At 52.2% G+C, this 7,222-nt stretch overlaps 1 long non-coding RNA gene and 1 other non-coding gene across 3 annotated transcripts; both read left to right on the forward strand.

Moving 5' to 3' along the window:
* The first annotated feature begins 2,667 nt into the window (after positions 1–2,667).
* LOC136019852 (uncharacterized) lies at positions 2,668–4,766 on the forward strand. Of its 2 annotated transcripts, none has more exons than XR_010615093.1 (3): positions 2,668–2,780; positions 3,165–3,436; positions 4,471–4,766. It is a non-coding gene; the product is annotated as an uncharacterized LOC136019852 (long non-coding RNA). The 2 variants fall into 2 exon arrangements; XR_010615094.1 differs by lacking the exon at positions 2,668–2,780 and adding an exon at positions 2,787–2,920.
* On the forward strand, positions 4,083–4,287 carry LOC136020236 (small nucleolar RNA SNORA74). The gene has a single exon (XR_010615252.1). It is a non-coding gene; the product is annotated as a small nucleolar RNA SNORA74 (small nucleolar RNA).
* Positions 4,767–7,222: the final 2,456 nt, after the last annotated feature.

Below are 7,222 nucleotides of genomic sequence, written 5' to 3' on the forward strand. Positions count from 1 at the left end.
TCATCCAGTTCCAACCCCTGCCACAGGCAGGGACACCTTCCACTGGAGCAGCTTGCTCCAAGCCCTGTGTCCAACCTGGCCTTGAACACTGCCAGGGATGGGGCATCTCTGGAAGATCCAGGGATGATGAAAAACTGTATGGTTGAGGGACAGGGAATAGCAAATGCAGGGAGCACTTAATGATTTTGCTAGTGGAGGTCTCACTGCCTGTGGCTGAGTGCACATGCCCACAGACAGGGATGGATGATGAGCTCCAGACCCGAAGCAGGCTGCCTAAGCCACAGCTCCAGTTTGGCAGCTGTACCACTCATTAGCGCAGTGTGGGCCTCAAATTAATATGCCTCTTGTAAGAAGATGTTTTCAGCAGGACCAGGGAGATACTTCAAGAGCTTTCTGAATGCCAAATACTAGAATTCAGCAACTCTCAATGCCAGGACCAGCCTCTCACTTCACAGCATGGATTTCCCTATGTTCCTGCACAGCTTTCCACTCTCGAAACTGGGCTGGGAGCATCAGTTTATCTCGCGTGGTAGGGGGGGCTCAAGCAAATTCTTCCACGTTATTTGTGACCTCTGGGTAAATGTGTCACATCAGGTGAAACACAAGGGCTGTGCTGTGGGTTCAAAGTAAAGCCCTTTTCTGTCACAGCTTCCTGGTGAGTGTGCTCTCCATATCAGCTTCATCTCTACAGGGGTATGAGAAGAGGCTTCTGAAGCGGGCTGAGCCCAGCAGTGTCATGCCTGGAGTCCACACTGCAGCATCCCAGCCAGAACCAACTGCTCTGCAGAGCTGAGCACAGCCACACTGACTGAAAACAGCACCCACCTACGCAGCCCGTCCTCCTGCCTGCTTCCAGACCTGGAGCAACACCCCAGAGGCGTCCACAGCAGTGTGAGTCCTGGTTTCATCTGTGTTGGCCCTCCCCATATCGCAGGCTGATGTCAGGAAACATCACATTGTTCCTTGATGCTGAGATCCCTGCTCGGCCTGTTGTTCATCTCAGCCTGGTGGAAGCTAAATACATCCTCCCTTTCTCCTGCAGGTGCCGTGCTGGGCACTGAAGGGACTGAGAAGCTTTGTTTCAAGATGGATTAGAGAGAGAAGTTACCACAAAACAAAATACAGCCAGTGTTCAGAAGAGCTCCTCTAGTCTAGACACAGCCTTCCTTGAACTCCCCATGTCCCAGCACGTTTATGTTCAGAGCAATTAACAAGCTCCAGCAGCCTATTTAACCCCTGTTGAGCAAATTATAGAATCATGGAATGGTTTGGGTTGGAAAGGACCTTAAGATCATCCAGTTCCAACCCCCTGCCATGGGCAGGGACACCTCACACTAGACCATGTCACCTATTGCTGGGTTACAGAATACAGGAGGAATTGCATCCAAGAGATTTTGCTTCGGGTGGGTTAAAGCAGGACATGAGCCCCTGCCTGCTGGCACAGCACGTCCGCTCAAGGGCTTGTACTAGCATGGAGCTGCAGTGCTTCAAAGATCTGTGTGCTACAAGCCTGGGATGGGACACGCCACGGTGTAGGTGATGTCTGGAGCTCCTGCCACTGTTATTTACTGTTCTTCTCAGCTCCAAAACTGCCTGTACCCAGGGCATCGCTGTCTGCCCCACACCACTGCTCTTCTCCAGCCTCAGCGTGGCAGCATCAGCACCATGGTCCTTCCATCCCATCGGACCTTGGCTCAGCAGCATTTGCGCAGCACAGTCAGTACCTGGAGCAAGAGGAAGAGCAATGCTGCAAGACAGGGAAGAGAATTCAGTGAAGCGCTCCAAGGGAAGTTTAGCAAATGTGCACTGTCTGCCAGCCCTGTGTCCCATGGCCATTACTGCCCTATGTACTGCAGGGGCTGTACACGACCACAAAGCAGTTTTGGGGTGTTAGCAGGGCTCTGTTATAAAGCACTTTTATAACTTTAATTGTGGTGATGGTAGCACAATGTGTTTGTTCCTACAAGCATGGTGCGATGAGATACAAGCCAATACTTGACACCAGCATTTTGTTAGCCCCTGAGCAGAGGAGACGAAAGGAGAGCCACACTGCTTTGGCTGCCTCTCCTCCTTCATGAGATTTCACCAGCTCTGGGGCAGCAGCACAAGAGGGACGTGGAGCTGTTGCAGCAAGGCCAGAGGAGGCCACGGAGATGCTGCGAGGGCTGGAGCAGCTCTGCTCTGGAGCCAGGCTGAGAGAGCTGGGCTGGGGCAGCCTGGAGAAGAGAAGGGTCCTGAAGGGGAGACCTTAGAGCAGCTCCAGTGCCTAAAGGGGCTGCAGGAAACCTGGAGAGGGGCTTGGGACAAGGGCCTGTAGGGACAGGCCAAGGGGAATGGCTTGAACCTGCCACAGGGGAGACTGAGATGAGCTCTCAGGCAGAAGCTCTTCCCTGTGAGGGTGCTGAGGCGCTGGCACAGGGTGCCCAGAGAAGCTGTGGCTGCCCCATCCCTGGCAGTGCTCAAGGCCAGGTTGGACACAGGGGCTTGGAGCAAGCTGCTCCAGTGGAAGGGGTCCCTGCCCGTGGCAGGGGTTGGAACTGGAGGAGCTCCAAGGTCCCTTCAACACTACCCCCCCTACGCTGTTACCGAGTTTATTGCCCCGCCTCGCCCCGAGGCTGCCCGGGCCCCGCCATCCGGGCCCGCCCCAGGGGAGCGGCCGAGACGGGCGGGGCGGTGCCTGCGGAACCACCTCAGCGGCGCGGCCGGGCCCGCTCTTTCCGGGCAGCGCGGCCATGAGGGACGGGTCGGGCTGTGGCGCTGGGCCCGGCGGCCGCCATGAGGTGAGGGGAGGCGGTGAGGGGAGGCTCCGGGCCTGCCGTCGCGGGTCTCTCCGGCAGCCGTGCTGGAGAACAGGGGCGCGTCAGCCCGCCCTGGGGCTGTGGGTCGGAAACGCCACGCCAGCTGTTCACCCTTTCATACCGTATGTAATGGTTACTCATGGCTGAACGGCGGCCGTGCCCGCGCCGGGGGGTAACCTCCGAGGCCTGGGACTGGAGGGTGGTTTGTTCAGGCGGTGCCGCTTAGTAGCAATTTCTTGGGCTATTATTCGCTTTGATTTATTATTTTTTCCCATTCCCCATGCCAGCTCCCGGCTGTTCAGCTCTATTAATGCAGATTTAATTAATTGACTACTTGAAGCGATGTTTCTCCTGTGCTCTCTTTAGGGCTTTCAGCCGGTCCGCGGCTTTTGTATGTGTGGAGGGGTTGCTGTGGCCGGAAGGTCCCCGGCGGCGGAGCTGCCCCTCGGGTAGCGGGTGCTGCCCGGGGCCTGCCTTGTGCCAGCCCCGAGCTTTGCAGGGGGTGGAAGCACCAAAGTGAGGAGCCCTGTGGGGGAGACTGGAGCTATGGGAGCCAGCATGTGCCTGTGCGGAGGAGATGTAAAGGGGTGACCGGCATGCGAGACACAAGGTACAGCCCGGGAGCCTCTGGAGATGAGGTGAGGCCTCTCTGTGAGCTGGTGGGGGAGACGGGCAAAAAGGTGGTTCGTTGTGCCATACCAAGTAGACAAAATGGCCTCTGCTGGCTTGTGAGAGGGCTGTTGGGCCAGCCTCTGGTGCTCTGCGGGGCAAATAATAACCTGGCTTATCCAGTGAAGCACACAGTGCTGCCAGTTGCTGAAGGAAGCCCTGATGGGGTGTTAGAAGCGAGGCCCACATCACCAGAGGATGAACTTTTGGGGCTGTACTTACAGAATCCCAGTCCCGTTTGTGTTGGAAGGGACCTTAAAGCTCACCCAGTTCCAACCCCTGCCACGGGCAGGGACCCCTTCCACTGGAGCAGCTTGCTCCAAGCCCCTGTGTCCAACCTGGCCTTGAGCACTGCCAGGGATGGGGCAGCCACAGCTTCTCTGGGCACCCTGTGCCAGCGCCTCAGCACCCTCACAGGGAAGAGCTTCTGCCTAAGAGCTCATCTCGGTCTCCCCTCTGGCAGGTCAAAGCCATTCCCCTTGGCCTGTCCCTACAGGCCCTTGTCCAAAGCGCCTCTCCAAGGTTTCTCGTTGCTCTTTTAGGTATTAGAAGACTGCTGCGAGGTGTCTCTGTATCTTTCTGTCCTCTCAAATCCCAATTTTGGGTTCTGTTTGACCCAGCAGTAGTCAGCTACCCATTGCTGCTCAGTGCCTGTGATAGTGTTATGCTGCTGGGAGAGGAAAGTGCTTGCCAACACACTCCTAGCATTGCCAGTGCTGTTCTGGCACGGGCTGGTGCCAGGTTTTGGCAGTGCTCTGCATGCTTGAGAGTGGAGTAACTCCTCCTCAGTGGAGTTAATCCTAGATTGGATGCAGACAATCTGCAGTCAGAAAATAAAACATCTGCTGCAGACATTTGGTTTAATACCGTGTCTTTTATATAAAAATGATGGTCAGCTAATTAACTGGTTGGGGTTAAAGTTTGAATTTGGGGCCTTTAGAGATGCTTGTGTTAACTGTATGATTTTTAATGACAGGCAAATGGTTTGCATGTTTCTCTGCAGGTGAGGGCTTGCTGGAGCAGTGGTTGTCAGAAGAAATAAGCTTTCTGTGCTGCCTTGAGGATCCCCATTTGAAAGACATTGAGAAGACAGAAACTTGCTGCCCACAATTTAAGTGGGAGTACCAGAGAAGGATGGATGTAGTAACTTGTAGAAACTGGAGACATCAGCGGTGGTTGGGGGGCAAGCTATAACAATAATTGCATGTGCAATTTGTTAATTGTTAATCCCCTCTACTGCTTATTTAAGAATATTTGGCTTTATGTGTCCTCTATTTATTAAAATTACTTCTATTTAAACTTGCTCATTTTGGTTTCCAGTGTATCATAAGGCTGTTGGGTCATAGAATCTCAGAATGGTTTGGGTAGAAGGGAGTTTAAAGTTCATCCAGTTCCAACCCCTGCCATGGGCATGGACAACTTCCATATAAAAATCCAGAAAAGGAATGGGGCACAGGGAGGCTACTGCCCCTCCTGCTGTGCACAAACTCCACCATAGCTTGTGCCACAAGGACAGATACTTAGCTAGGTTTCCTTTCCTCCAGCACTCTGAAGGACATCAGATTTCTATTTTTCTGTAAGGGAAATTAGGGTGGCGTTCCTATTTCTGCTGCATACACAGCCAGCACAAGTTCACAAGATTCCCTCTGCATGCTTCATTTCCCAACATGAAGGAATTTCTTGTTATCTCCCATCCCTAGGCCGGGGGGGGAGGTGAAGTCCATTAAAAACTGGGGAGTTGGAAAAGGTTCTAAATACGTAAAACACATCAGAACTGGTGGGGAGGGCAGAGACAGCCATGACGCGTTCAGACACAAATGCTCCAGTTAGACAAAAATGCTGTTGGAACTCCAAAGTGGCTGTAGTCAGAGCATAGGAGCTCTCACCAAGATGCCTGACCCATTGGGATTCAGCGCAGTTTTACAGAGAACCCTGTGTTTAGGAGTTTTTTAGGCTAAAACTTAAGTTTTCAGTTTTTAAAACATGGTTCAATGGTGGGCAGCCACATCACAATGCCATTACCCTATTGTCGTGGTTTAAACCCAACCACAAACCTCTTTTACTCACTCCCCGCCTTCTTGCCCTCCCCCTGCTTCTGGAGGGACGGAGAGGAGAATCAAAAAGAATGCAACTCCCACAGGTTGAGATAAGAACAGTTTAGTAACTAAGGTACAACACAAATCACTACTGCTACCACCAATAATAATAATGATAAAGGAAATAACAAGAGGAAAGAATACAGCACCTCAACACCAGCCGACCAATAACTCGCGCCACTCCCCCCAGCCGAGCACCGACCGATACCTCATCCAACCCTGTAGTCCCTCTACCCCTTCCGGGTCATTCCAAGTTACATCCTGGGCATGACGTGCTGTGGTATGGAATACCTCCTTGGTCAGTTTGGGTCAGGTGTCCTGTCTCTGCTTCCTCCCGGCCTCCCCTCCTCCCTGGCAGAGCATGAGGCTCAGAAAGTCCTTGGCCAGACCAAACATTCGAGCAGCAACTGAAAACATCGGTGTTATCACCACTGTTCCAAGGCCAAAAGATCAAAACACAGCACTGTACTAGCTCCTAAGAAGGAGAAAAATGACTGCTGCTGCTCAACCCAGGACACCTATTGTAGGTGCTGCTGTAGATGCAGTGCCTCTATATGTGAACTAAACTCCAAGTGTGAGCCTGAGGCTGCTGCTGTACACTGCAGGAGTGTAACAGCAGTATGCATTTTTTATACTCAGAAAGACTTGTTGAAGAATTCAACATTACTGGAAAAAGGGTGGGTTTTTTTCAGCTGAAGTCGTACACTAATATAACTTTACTGTTTCTGTATGAACAAGTTCCACCTGCTAAACTAATAGCAAGTTTCCTATGGGTTTATACTGTACTCAGCATCTTCCTCTCCCATACTGGCCCAGGAGGGGAGCTGGGGGGATCTTGCAGCTGTACTCGGTTTCTCTACCAGCTCGCTCTGAAATCAGAAAGGGCGGATATGTGCTCAGGCACACAAAGCCTGTGCTACATAGACAATAAATACACACCAACTGGCTTATTTCCTTGAAAAACTTCCTCCAAGAAAGCTCTACTACATTCATCTCAGGGCTGAAGCCAAGACTTGCAGGCCTGGTTGTGCTATACCCGAAAAGGCAGTAGAAAGGGATGGAGAAAGTCTGCTGGCAGTGGTGATTATCCCATCACAGCACTTGGGAACAACTGCAGAGCTCTGCTCAGGGCATGATGTACATTGGGAGCCTTGCACCTCTCAGGCAGCAGCAGGGGCTTTGCTTTTTCCCCAGATCCAACAGGCTTTGCGCACATACTGGCAATAAAAACCACTGCACAAGGATGTTATAAACGCTCTCCAGTGATCAGTACAAGCACAGGCTTTGGGAAGTGGTGCTCTGCATCCTACCACAGCAGCCGTGCTTGCAGGGCAGCAATGGTCAGTGCTGCACGGCTCCGTCTGAGGCGCAGAGGCAATCGATAAAGGACAACATGATTCAGTTTGGTGCCTGGACAACAAAGGAAATTGAGAGAGAACCCACGGGGTTCAAGAGGAACAAAATACTGGCGTTGAAATAAAGCCAGGGAAATGGAGCAAGACCTGGTTTGCTGCTCGGGCAACACAGGCATGATTTATGGGTCTGTTTATTAGCACTGTACATTTTGCAATCTATATATGACTTTCACTGGGCAGAAGTGGCTGGATGGCTTACATTTCATCACGGGGCTTTGCTCTGCTTTTACTGCTCTGCAGTACT

Source organism: Lathamus discolor, chromosome 10 (assembly GCF_037157495.1).
Source record: "Lathamus discolor isolate bLatDis1 chromosome 10, bLatDis1.hap1, whole genome shotgun sequence".
Taxonomy (NCBI): Eukaryota; Metazoa; Chordata; class Aves; order Psittaciformes; family Psittacidae; genus Lathamus; species Lathamus discolor.